The sequence below is a fragment of the Quercus lobata genome, chromosome 10 (genome assembly GCF_001633185.2).
Source record: "Quercus lobata isolate SW786 chromosome 10, ValleyOak3.0 Primary Assembly, whole genome shotgun sequence".
Classification (NCBI taxonomy): Eukaryota; Viridiplantae; Streptophyta; class Magnoliopsida; order Fagales; family Fagaceae; genus Quercus; species Quercus lobata.
The window spans coordinates 36,315,454-36,329,156 of record NC_044913.1 but is presented as its reverse complement, the minus strand read 5'-3'; positions in this window follow the sequence as shown (position 1 = coordinate 36,329,156).

Below are 13,703 nucleotides of genomic sequence, written 5' to 3'. Positions count from 1 at the left end.
TACATTGAACCTGCCTTTCTCCATTTTCGTTATTTTCCTGGCGACTACAAATAATCGTACTTTGTATGAGGTCCTTCCTTTGAACCTGTAAGTCTTCTCGAAGTTTTTACCACTTTTATTTCAAACCCAACAGTCTTTTCTGCTAAGTTTTTTTAGAAAAATGGGGAAACAAAAGAATCCATTTCGATGTCTCGTTGAATCCGAGGAAGGTATTAGAAACTTTCGCTCTAAGTATAACATCCCCTCAACGGTAGGGATGAGGTACGCAGCCCAAGGGGAATGGGCTAATGCTAGACAAACTGGGGAAGTAGTTATTCCCATGATTGCCTTTATAGAGGGCAGGATGACTATCCCCATGGGTAGTATCACTAGGAGTTACCTCAATTTCTTTAGGCTATCCCCTACCTAGTGTGCTCCAAACATGTTTAGGGTCCTGGGTAGTATAGACGCTCTGAATAAGAGAATGGACCTAAAGTTAACCCATCGTGATATGAATTGGGTGTACAACCTCCATCACTTAACCGGCCAGGGGTATTATCTCAAGTCGAGATATCCTGAGGTAAGGTTAATTCAGTGCCTTCCCACTTCAAACAAGAACATAAAGGAGGACTTCCTTATTTTCTCTAGAGAATGGCACGATGATCTGCCTTGCCCGATAGTAGAGGGAACACCAGGTGGGCGCATATTCATAGATCTATAATATTTAGTTCGCGAACACATTTCGTTTACTTTTTTCTTTTTAATCATTTTTGTCTCCAACAATTTTCACTTTCGACTCAACGGTTTTGTAGATAGACGCTACACAAAGCCCAATCTTAGGTTAGTCAATAAGGCGAGCTTGGATAAGTTATTGAAAGCTGAAATATACGTGAACGAGGCTGACGGTCAGCTCCGGGTAGCACACTTAATTCTCGGCTATACCCCCCTTTCTTTTGCTTTTCAGGCGCCGAAGTGCGTGATTAGAGCCCGAGATCCTCGGCTTCACCGTATCAGTGTTGCCTACGAAGGGTTCATTGTTCCAGAGGGTATTCCGCTTCCCCAGTACACACCTCGCACAGAGCCTCTTTTCGTAGCCAGCGTCTCGGCAGGAACTTCGTCATCCCTACCTACCCTCAGGGAAAAGAAAATAAAAGGGAGAAAGGAAAAGGGGAAAGGCGAGGAAAAGGCTGTAGCAGTATCTGAGTCCTCGGACGATTTCAAGATTTTTGACCAACCCACAAGCCCTGAGGAGGATCCTGACGAGATGGGGATACAAAGAAAACCCCAGAAAAGCTTATTGGAGTTGATGGAAGGTCAGTCGGGAAAGAGTGCACCTGCAAAATCAATACCATCCCAGGCTTCATCTCTTCAAGTTAGGTCTCCTCCTTCTGCTCCTCGTCAACCTCCTCGGCCATCACCACAACCAGCGCTTCCTAACGCTGTCGAGCAGAAAAGGTGCAGGGAACAGAAGGGCAAGGAGGTGGCAGACACGAGCAAGTCTCGTCCAACTCGAGAGAAGGATGCCCAATGAGCTGCAAATCAGCAGAAAACCAAGCACCAAGCCGCGCGGGGCCAAGAGAAATCTGATTCCCAACATCCTGAACCATAAGCATGGTTGCCAACACCTATGCACGGTGGGGAGCCCCTGCGAGATGATGCATCTATAAGGGACTTTAATGGCGGCATAGGGTGTCACGTAGCCTCGGCCATAGAGGAAGCCTTATTGCTCCCAAAAGATATGGCCGAAATAAAGAATATGAGGAAGAATGAACTTGTCCTTGACAACAAATGATATTTGGGCATGGTAAGGAGCTAACTTCTATCTTTCTCATTCTGTGATTGTTACTCACCAATATGCATTTTTCATTGATTATAGTGTTAACCCTTTTTCCTATAGATCATCCAAAATACTTTCAAGCTAGATGAGATGCTTAATGCCTGTTCCGATCAGTTAGATGATGAAAGAAAAAGACGGACAACGGCTGTACAGACCTTGTCCAAACTCGAACACGACTTGGCCGATGCAAAGAAAAAGTTACAGGCTGAAGAGTAAACTCGCAAGAGCGCTGAGTCGGCATTAGAAGGCTACCAAAAGCAGGCCGAGAACCAAGGGAAACTTCTACGTGAGGCGAATGCTGAGCTGAAGAAGACTCAGGAGCAAGTCCTAATTCTTAGGAAGCATCTAGAGGAAACTCAAAAGCTAAGGGAGCGAGCGGAAAAGTCCAAGGAGCAAGCCGAGAAAGCAAAAATCGATGCCGAACAGGCAATGAACGAAGCCGAGCAGAGAGGCTATGAGGTTGGTATAGCTGAAACTGAGAAGGCTTTGAGAGTCGAGGTTCCGGAGGTATGCCGTATCTGCTGCGTAAGAACTTGGAGTGAGGCTCTTAACCGTGTTGGGGTTGAAGCCTCATCTGAGTTACGTAAGCCAGAGAACGTATTCTATCCCGAGGCGATCCGCCCCTCAGTTCTTTTACCTCATCAGGCTGATGCTCCTTCTTTAGTTATTAACCTGAACGAGGAGGTTTCGCCCCACAGTTCTCCTCCCCTCGGCCAGCCGGAATTAGCTAAAGGGGGACTTGCCCCTCTAGGAGCTTCCCCAGACAAGACTACTACCGCTTCAGAGGTAGAGACAGCCTCCCAAGGCTTTCAACAGGATTTAGACTCCACAGTTTTACCAGTTGGGGGCGTTACCAAAACCAAAGAAGGAGTCACCATTTCGGAGGCAAACATATCCGCCGGTCAGAACCCAAAGATCCAATTGAAATTGAAAAAGTAGGAATTGCTTTGTAGTTTAATTAGACACTTAGTAGGGGACTTCCTTGCTCATTTTCTTATCGCTCTTACTGATTTATGTTATTTTTGTACTCGTTCACTATGTTATTGTAATTTGGATAGGTTCGTCTCAACTATTCTTTACTTGTATGGGGCAATTTTGCTCACACATATCGTCAATCGATAATTAGCAATAGGCAATAAGCATTAATACAACAGAGTCTTAGGGAGACGTTTTAGATATGCATGTATTCTTTCCAACCAATTGCAATTCTTTACGAAAGTTCATAAACTAAACAAAATCATGCCCTTAGTAGCTTGATTGTACGCCAACTAATGTTCATAAGTCTCTCTTTAATTCCCCAATGAGTGTTACAAGGTGTTGCTTCCCATTAAGTTTGTGGTCAGAAGATTTATCACAAATCAGTTACTGTTCAATACTTCAATACACATCATAGGACGTTAATTTCCACCAAGTTTGTGATCTGAGGATCTGACATAACTTAGTTTCTGTTTAACATTTCAATATACATCATAGGACGTTAATTTCCACCAAGTTTGCGATCCGAGGACCTGACATAACTCAGTTTCTGTTTAACATTTCAATATACATCATAGGACGTTAATTTCCACCAAGTTTGCGATTCGAGGACCTGACATGACTTAGTTTCTATTTAATATTTCAATATACATCATAAGACGTTAATTTCCACCAAATTTGTGGTCCGAGGACCAACATAACTTAGTTTCTATTTAACATTTCAATATACATCATAGGACGTTAATTTCCACCAAGTTTGTGGTCCGAGGACCTGACATAACTTAGTTTCTGTTTAACATTTCAATACACATCATAGGACGTTAATTTCCACCAAGTTTGTGGTCCGAGGACCTGACATGACTTAGTTTCTATTTAACATTTCAATACACATCATAGGACGTAGGAGTACAGGATGTATGGTTGACGTAAATTAAAAGAAATATTTGAATTGAAACACTTTTATTAATAATAATACCTCTTGAGATTATTTACATTCCAAGGATGAAGTATAGCTTTTTCATCTAAGTCTTCCAAATAATAGGCTCCTATTCTCGCTACAGAAGTGATTCGATATGGCCCTTCCCAATTAGGTCCCAGTTTTCCCCAATTTGGGTTCTTGGTGGCCCCCAGAACTTTTCTCAGCACCAAATCCCCTACGGCTAATGGCCTCATCTTCACATTACTATCATAGCCCTGCTTGAGTTTATGTTGGTAGTAAGCTAGTTGAACCATCGCGCTCTCCCTTCGTTCTTCAATCAGGTCCAAACTTTTCTCCAACATCGCATCATTACTATCCGAAGAGAATGTACTGGTCCTTAACGTTGGGAATCCAGTTTCCAGGGGAATGACAGTCTCGGCCCCATAGGTCATGGAAAAGGGAGTTTCCCCCGTTGAACGTCGGGGTGTTGTCCGATACGTCCAAAGCACATGTGGCAATTCTTCCACTCACTTTCCTTTCGCGTCATCCAGTCTCTTCTTAAGCTCATTGACTATTACTTTGTTAACAGCTTCAGCCTGCCCATTGCCTTGTGGATAAGCCGTAGTGGAATATCTGTTTCCTATACACAGTTCTGAACAATACTCCCTAAAGGCATTGCTATCAAATTGGAGTCCATTATCCGAGACAAGAGTGCGGGGAATTCCAAATCGCGTCACAATGTTCCTCCAAACAAACTTCTTCACATCTACGTCCCTGATGTTCGCCAAGGGCTCAGCTTCAACCCATTTAATGAAATAGTCTGTGCCGACCAGCAGGTACTTCTTGTTTCCTATGGCTTTAGGAAAAGGGCCGACGATGTCTAGCCCCCACTGGGCAAAAGGCCAAGGGCTAGAGAGAGGGTTAAGAACTCCTCCCGGTTGGTGGATATTTGGAGCATATCTTTGATACTGATCACACTTCCTAACGTACTCCTGCGCTTCATTCTGCATATTTGGCCACCAATATCCTTGCGTGATGGCTCGACATGATAGAGACCTTCCTCCTATATGGTTTCCACAAATGCCCTCATGCAATTCCTCTAGGATTGACTCTGCTGTCTCAAGAGGCACACAGAGCAGGTATGGCCCAGAGAAGGACCGTTTGTACAACTTTTTATCCTCAGATAACTAGGAGCCTTCCTTCGTATTTTCTCAACTTCCACCTTATCTTCGGGCAATATGTCACTTTCAAGAAATTTTAATATGGGATCCATCCAGCTTGACGACGGACTGGTTTGATTGATTTGGCAAACCTCCTTTTTTGGTGAGGTGGGGGTACACAGGTCTTCGACGATAATCACCCGAGGAAAATTTCGTACTGAGGAGGTGGCAAGGGTTGCCAAGGAATCAGCGTGGGTATTTTCACCTCGAGGAATATGCAATAAGTCAAAAGATTCAAACTTCGTTCGTAGACGCCTAACCCGATCCAGATACCCTTGCATCCTTGGGTCTCGGGCCTCCAACTCTCCTCTCACCTGGCCAACTACCAATCTCGAGTCTGAGAATAACTTTACTGCCTTTCCACCCATTTTACAGACCATATTCATTTCCATTATCAAAACTTCGTATTCTGATTCGTTGTTAGTAGCCGAGAACCCTAATCTTAACTACTTCTAGATGATGACCTCCTTGGGGGATATCAACACCAACCCCAATCCTGCTCCCCGTTGGTTTACGGCCCCATCCACGTACACCCTCCAAAAGGACTCACCTTGTGCGGATATTAGGCCAACCGATTTTTCATCCATGTGACCTTGATTCATATTAACTTCCTCTGGGCACTCGACGAACTCAGCCACCAGATCGGCAAGGACTTGACCTTTCACAGAGGTGCGAGGCATGTATTTGATATCGAAAGCACCCAGAATCGTGCCCCACTTGGCAATTCTTCCGGTGTAGTCAGCACTTCTGAGTATGGACTTAAGAAGCAGCTGGGTCAAGATAACCACGGTATGGGTCTGAAAGTAGTGCGGAAGTTTTTGTGTTGCATGGATCACCGCCAATATGGCCTTTTCTAATGACAAATATCTCACCTCGGCCTTATGGAGGGATTTACTCACATAATAAACTGGCCTTTGGACGCCATTGTCCTCCCGTATCAAGACGAAACTAACTGCATGAGGGGCTACCGCCAAATAAGCAAACAACACCTCATCCACCTCAGGACTAAACATGATAGGTGAACTGGACAGGTATTCTTTCAACTACTGGAATGCTTCAGCACAATCCGTGGTCCATTCAAATCCTTGCTACTTATGTAATAGGTGGAAAAAAGGACGACACCTCTCAGCCGACCTGGAGATGAACCGATTCAACGCAGCAGTCATCCCAGTCAGTTTCTGCACTTCTTTTGGGTTCCGAGGGGCTTGCAAATCGTTGATGGCCCTAACCTGGTCTGGGTTCACCTCAATTCCTCTATGGGTCACCATGTACCCCAAGAACTTCCCGGAACCTACACCAAAGGAGCACTTTGAAGCATTCAAGTGCAACTTATGTTTTCTTAGTATCCCGAAGATACTCATGAGGTCCTCCACATGTTCGGACACCACTTTACTTTTCACAACCATATCATCGATATAAACTTCAATACTTCTACCCAGTTGCGGTTCAAACATTTTCGTCATCATGCGTTGGTAGGTAGATCCAGCGTTTTTCAAACTGAAGGGCATCACCTTGTAATGGTAGTTCCCAATCGGGGTCACAAAAGCAATCTTTTCCTAATCGTCGGCGGCCAGCAGTATTTGGTGATACCCTTGGAAGGCATCTAAGAAACTCATCTTAGGGTGACCCACGGTTACATCCATTAACTGGTCGATCTTCGGCATAGGAAATGGATCCTTGGGGCAAGCCTTATTAAGATCCGTAAAGTCCACGCACACCCGCCATTTTCCAGTCTTCTTTTTTACTACCACCGTATTGGCCAATCACTGAGGATAAAAAACTTCCTTGATAGCCCCAGCCTATTTGAGCTTGGCAACTTTGCTTTTAACCGCCTCGGCGTGTTCCTTCGATGGTCGCCAAGGAGGTTGCCTCCTGGGCATAACGGCGGGATTCACGTTGAGCCGATGACAAATGAAATTCGGGTCCACCCCTGGGGCTTCATACGGGTTCCACGTGAAAACGTCTACATTGGCTCGGAGGAATTCCAGCAACCTCGCCTTCTCTTGCAAAGGCAAATTAGCCCCAACTTGGAAGAATTTTTCCGGATCACCAGCTACAACTACCTTTTCCAGATCTTCACACTCTACCCCATTGGCTGGCACGTCCAAGCCTGACACTGGGGGCTTTAATTGCTATAACCCATTGTCGGCCGTAGCCAAGGTTCTGCTTCTGACTGATGCTGTATAGCTGCGACCAGGCACTGCCGAGCAGCCACCTGACTCCCTACTATTTCCAACACTCGGTCTCCGGATGGGTACTTCACCTTCTGATGCAGAGTAGACGAGACCGCTTTAAGGGTGTGATGCCAAGGTCTGCCCATGATAGCCGTGTACGGAGAAAAAACATCCACAACAATAAAATCCACCTCCACCACATCCGTACCTGCTTGCACAGGCAGCCTAATCAGTCCTTTAGGAGTGACCATCCTTCCCTCAAAACTTACCAGAGGAGAGTTGTAAGTTGTTAAGTCCTCTGGTTTCAAACTTAGCCCCTTGTACAAGTCTGGATACATTACATCCACAGCGCTACCCTGATCAACCATCACCCTTCTGACATCGTACCCGCCAATTCTCAACGTTACCACCAAATCATCCTCATGGGGCTGTATGGTCCCAACCATATCCTCATTCGAAAAGCCTAGAATCAGGGGGACACGCACTTTAGCTCTCTTCAATGCTTGAGAATGATCCTCGGCCGGGGATCGGGACACCGACAATACTCTGGAGGGGCAAGATCCAGTCCTTCCCGGGGCCGCAAAGATAACGTTAATCGTACCCAGGGGGAGTCTTGATGAAGCGTCCCCACGCACCTTTGAACCTGCTTGGCTCGCCCTTCCACTGGAGTGATGCAAGAGTTGTTTCAATTTCCCTTCGCAGACTAACTGTTCCAAGTGGTCCCATAAATTCCTGCAATTATATGTCGTGTGCCCATGATCCTGATGATAATGGCAATACAAGTTCGGGTTGCGTTTCCTAGGCTCTCCCGCCATCTTGTTCGGCCATTTGAAGAATGGCTCGTTCTTTATCTTCTCCAAAACCTGCTGCACTGGCTCTCGAAATACTGCATTAATAACCTGGGCGTCCGCCGAACCCGACTGCCCAACAAAATCCCTCCATGGTCGGCTGTTATTGTAATGGTCCGACCTGAAATCCCTCCTCTCCTAAGGGATCACCTTGGCCTTTCCTTTCCTCTGAAGTTGATCTTCCTCTACCCTTCTGTACTTATCTATTCTGTCCATCAGTTGGCGCACACTGGTGACAAGTTTGCCCGTCAAGGATTTCCTCAAATCGTGATCAGCTGGGAGACCAGCTTTGAAAGTGGTTATAGCCACAGCATCGTTCTTTCCCTCTATTTCGTTAAACATTTCCCAGTACCTATCCGAGTAATTCTTGAGAGTCTCGCCCTCTCGCATAGAAAGAGTCAGCAAAGATCCCAAAGGCCGAGGAGTCCTGCTGCATGTAATAAAGCGAGCACCAAAAGCCCGAGTCAGTGTTTTGAAAGATTCAACAGAATTGGCCCTTAAGCCGTTGAACCACCTCATCCCTGTCAGACCCAAACTCGATGGAAAAACTTTGCACATCAAAGCCTCGTCCCTGGAGTAAATAGCCATCTTCTGGCTGTAATAGCTTACATGTTCCACCGGATCTGAATGGCCATCATACAGAGAGAACGTAGGCTGATGGAATCGCCAAGGATGAATTGCATCGTCTATGTTTCTCGTAAAGGGCGACTTGGAAATTTGACTCAAGGCTTTGTTCATGGCATCATTTCCCAAGCCCCTACTAGGTGGACTACTACGCTTACGTTGATGGCGGTGCTCCTCTTCATAGGAGAAAGTTTCGCTTGGCGGTGTTCTCGATCTCTGCCTATAACTAGCTCCATTCGACTCCTCAGATGATGGTTCGAAACAAGGTGGGGAGCGCTCCTGCCATGCATGGCGCAACTCTCTCTTCAAATCTGCGATCTCACATTACAGATTCCCATCATGCTTCGCGTATGAGACGTGACTCTTCCCACGAGAGTGGCTTCTGGTGGTATGAGTTGTACGTACACTCCCCTCATGGACTTCTCTCCGTTCGGGACTCCGTCGGGGATCACCATGCTGGGAGCCCCTTGACTCTGCCTGGTGCAGGTTGGCATCCTCCTGATGCTATCCCATTGCGTGGTGGTGTGGACCCACTTCCTCCATCAGAAACGTTGCACCGGAAGTCTTTTAAGTTAACACAAGCTCTCCCCACAGACGGCGCCAATTGTAAGGACACGATTTGTAACTACCCAAAACGATATTGGGTTTGTACGTAAATAGGCCCAAACAATCTAATTTGTAGAGCGCGAGTGTTAAGAACTAGGTTAACTTTTGTATAATGAAAAGGTTCACCCTCACGTATATTGAAGGCCCAGAGCTGGCGCAACGATCGCTTTCTTTGATAATCGATACAGTTCTTTTTCTCTTTTCGTTCTTCTTCTTCAGTCTATGTTTTCTTTCTTTCTTTTTTTGTTCCAATCCCCTCTTGCATGCTCTTCTTTCAGTTTATATACCACCCTTTGTGTTCCATCCTCACCACACACGTGTAGGTTGGGTTCGGAGGATTTCTTTCTGTCCCATCTAGCACCTCTTGGAACTTCCTATGGGCAACTGTAAGGCTGCCTCCTTACTGTTCAGGTATCACCTCCACATTAATGCGGCCAGAGAGTTGGTTGAGAGGTAATTAATGCGGGGGCAGCTGTAGTTATAGATATTTCTTTGTCTTTTCTCTTTTACCCTTGGTCTATTATCCTATCTTCAGTGGTGACATAATTCTGAGGTCCAGTTGCAACAAGACCGCGTCCTAATCGTCCTCGAATGCATATTGCCGAGGAGTATGGCGTCCTCGGACGAATACAGAACTCTACCTTCGTGATATTGACTACCACCCCCCCCTCGGTAATTGCCTTATGACCTGACTTGGCCTCCTCGGACGGATATGCATCCTCGGATGGGCCACAAGCCCAACGATCCTGACCTTAATGGGCCTGTTGATTGACTGGCCCCACAATAATAAAGGGGAATGAGCAATTAGTTGTTGATTAAACATGATTCCAAACCATTTAGATAGCTTTTGTTGGGATCTGTTATTTATTTTTGAGAGGAAATAAAAGAGGTCATTGAAACTGATTATGTAAAACATGGTCCAAAACCAAAAGTAGCTCGCTCAAAACTCAAAACACTTTATGCATGTCCTTATAAAGAAAGAGGGGGGGAAAAAAATAAAAACTCAATTAGCCAAGTAATTGTGAATACAGTATTCACGTATAGACTTTGAATAATGAACACTCTTGGAGTAATAAATAGGCGAACATATTAGAAAGATGAAGAAACTGGAATTTGTGAGGTACCTTTCATTTCATGTACTCTATTAATACTAATGCTGCATACACATTTTTTTACATGAGGATTAAAGTGACAAATTGTAATTAGTGCAAAACAATTTTTATATAGGACTATCACTAATGTTACTTTTATAGTATACCAAATTACCAATCAAAACTTATTATCCCACTAATTATGAAATTTGTGGCCGGAAGAATCCCCCTTCATGCTTAACTTTTGTAATATAGATAGTGATACACCCATTAAAAAAAAAATGAAATAACTACTATTGTTTATTTTTAAAAAAAGAAGAAAGAAAAATAATTATTTTGGATGATAGAGTGAATAGAAATGCATAATAATAAATAAAGTATAAATTTTCTTTATTTTTTTGAAGGAAAAATAAAATGATTGGAAATGTAGTTATATGAGTTACTATTCCGTTATTATATAAGACTAGTTAGAGTTGCACGTGCAAGGCACGTGACACTCCTTTGTTTTACTAAAAAATTATATTTTTAATTAGAAAACACAAAACCACAAGGTTTTGTACTAAAAAAATGCATAGATAATACTAATTTCTTAATCTTAACAAATTTTCTAAGTTATCTTTTTAGAGCTATACAATGTAAAAGTATAACCTAATCATTAATCACTCTCCAAAAACTTCCAAAAGTTATTAAAAAAAAAAAAAAAAGAAACTCCCCCAAGAGCTTTTCTAAGAGGTACAATGAATATCTCCTTTTCTATTGTTGCAGTAGCACCATAATAGCAAAACACTATAGTTCTCTCCAGGTTGTCCTTGCACGCTAAAGTTGATCCAATCTTTTCTTCTTAAAGAGATTAATTTTGAATGTTTGATCTTGAAGTTTAGCAGAAAACTTGTCACCACCATAAATCTCTTATCTTACCAAGTGATATTGTCATGCCACCTAAAATGAACACAACAATCATAATCATAGTTGGTTTTATGATGGTATAACAAAAACTTAACCAACCGAAAGTCCAACATGAGGGCAATATCAAATTTTAAAAATAAGGTAAAAACCAATGATTTAAAACACTAAAAACTTGAACTCAATTAAAGGTTGTTCTTTTTACCCCTCTTAGTTAACAATTCCACCAAACTCTTTCTTAATGCATCCTAAAACTATTACAATCCACATATCAATAATCCACAACAAAACCTTTGGTCAAGAAAACAAAAAATAAACATTATATCTAGGACCAAAGTACAAAAACGCAGCACTACAGCTAATTTGGATATTTGAATAGAATTTTTCATTTTTCAAAAATCAATTCAACAAATTAAGCCACAACCCAACTCAAGTCAATAAAACCAACATCAAGCTACTTGGAATAGCTAACAGTTAACACTAACAGTACACGGTAATAGTTCCATAAAGCTATTTACAGGGCCTACACAAACAGCGGAAAACTATCACACACAAGTCATATCAAACAATTTCCCTAGACTCAAGCAACAGACCTTGCATGGACTACTCACTAACAACTCTCCAAAATCAATAATCTCTAAGAAAAATTCAGCAAAAAAATGATGACATGATTAGGTTAAATGACTTCTATAATGTTAGAAAACATGTATGTTTTTCTTATAGTTCTCACAAATAACAAAGATTTTTAAATTCAGCAGGCTGAACTCCCATTAGATTGAGGTCCTTTAGCTGGCTGTCATACCAAAGAAAAGAATGGAAGCAGTACAAAGGGTATGAAAGAAGAATGCAATCACTAATCTATAAGTAACGGTACCTTCAAGAACTACCAATTTCATTAACATTTCAAACTTTGTTTTAAATTGTTCAAGGTGTAGTCTAAAAATTCCCCATGCAAATAAGCTTTAGTCATTCAATTGTATGATAGTGTTTTAGGGGTAGAATGAATAAAATTGATTAGGATAGGGGAATTATAGATTTAGGTAACTACTATAATATGTTCCCATCACTTAATATGCTCCATATTATATGTAAAAAAATAATTTATTCACACATCCAATGTTAGAGCACAGATGACAGCATCCTCTAAAATTAAAATAAATAAAAATGTAGGTGATTGTTCTTTGATAAATTAGTAAATTCTCACCGAACAAAAGAAACCTATATACAAATTAACAGCCCTACGAGATAGTAGAACCAAACATATCACAGATCCCACGCTAAAAGTACAAGAGAAGACACTAAGGCAACTGTAAAATAGCAAAATCAGCCCAAAAAAAAAAAGTATAAAACACAGTGTAGGTCCTGAAACAATTAGAGGCTTCTAGTTAAAAAGACAAAATACAAAGTATTTGTTTCATGTAAAAGGCTCACTAGTGATTTGTGAAAATGAATAAACCAAAGAAAAATTTAGAGAGATATAGAATACTAAAATACGTAAATTTGTTAAATATTAATTAAAACTTTTTTTTTTAAATTAATGTATTGTAAGATTTAGTTAATAGAACTAAAGGAGGAAAGAATAAAGTGTAAGTACCCATCTCAATTCGTCTGCATCCATGAATGTTCTTCTAACTGCATTCAAAGTTCTAAATACCATTAGAATTCTACTAAGGCCTCAAAAACAAAGAAAAAAACCAAGTACTGTTCAGAGCTTGGCACTTGAGTATGTTATACACATCAAGAATTAAAGTTTCTACAAATCCATTAAGAGAATAGAAAAGAAAAGAAAAAACGAATCATACAAAGATCAAGAATGAACCAGTAAGTGATACAAAGCATAAAAATTGATCACTTGACAAAATTGTATTTCTAAAAATAAAGATCTTGAAAATCCAAATCAGAATTGAACAATTTAACTTCATAACCTCTGAAAACTCCTAGAAATTCACAATAACAATAGAAAAAAAAAAAAAAAAACAAAACCAAAAACAAAAACATTTATGGGTTTCATCATTTGCAGTCAGATCTTCCTATGTTGATACGATACTCTTTCTATATATATACAACCACAGGGAGAGAGACCTTTATTCAGAAATCATGCCATCAATACAATACACCAAAAACAAAAAACAACCGCTACATCTTCTTCATCCAAAAATTTAGTTGTTAAAATTTTAAGAAATGAAACCAAAAAGAATGGAAAGAAGAAAAGAAGCAAACCATAATCCCTCATTACCCAAATAAAGCATTGCGAGTCTGACAGTTTGCCGTTGTAATTTTTGGGGTATCCATATGTTATGAAAGCCAACTTTCCCTTGAACATGAATAGACTTTGCTCATGCAATTTATCTCCATCAGGCATTATCGACAGCAAATGACAAAATCATATTTTGATCTAGGAATCCCCTTCCCTTTCACATTCAGCCAATCAATGCAAAGCCCCACTAACAAATTGAGCAGATGAAAACAAGTTGATATCAGAGACCACAACTAACAAATCATATTTTGATCTCAATGAGATTTCAAC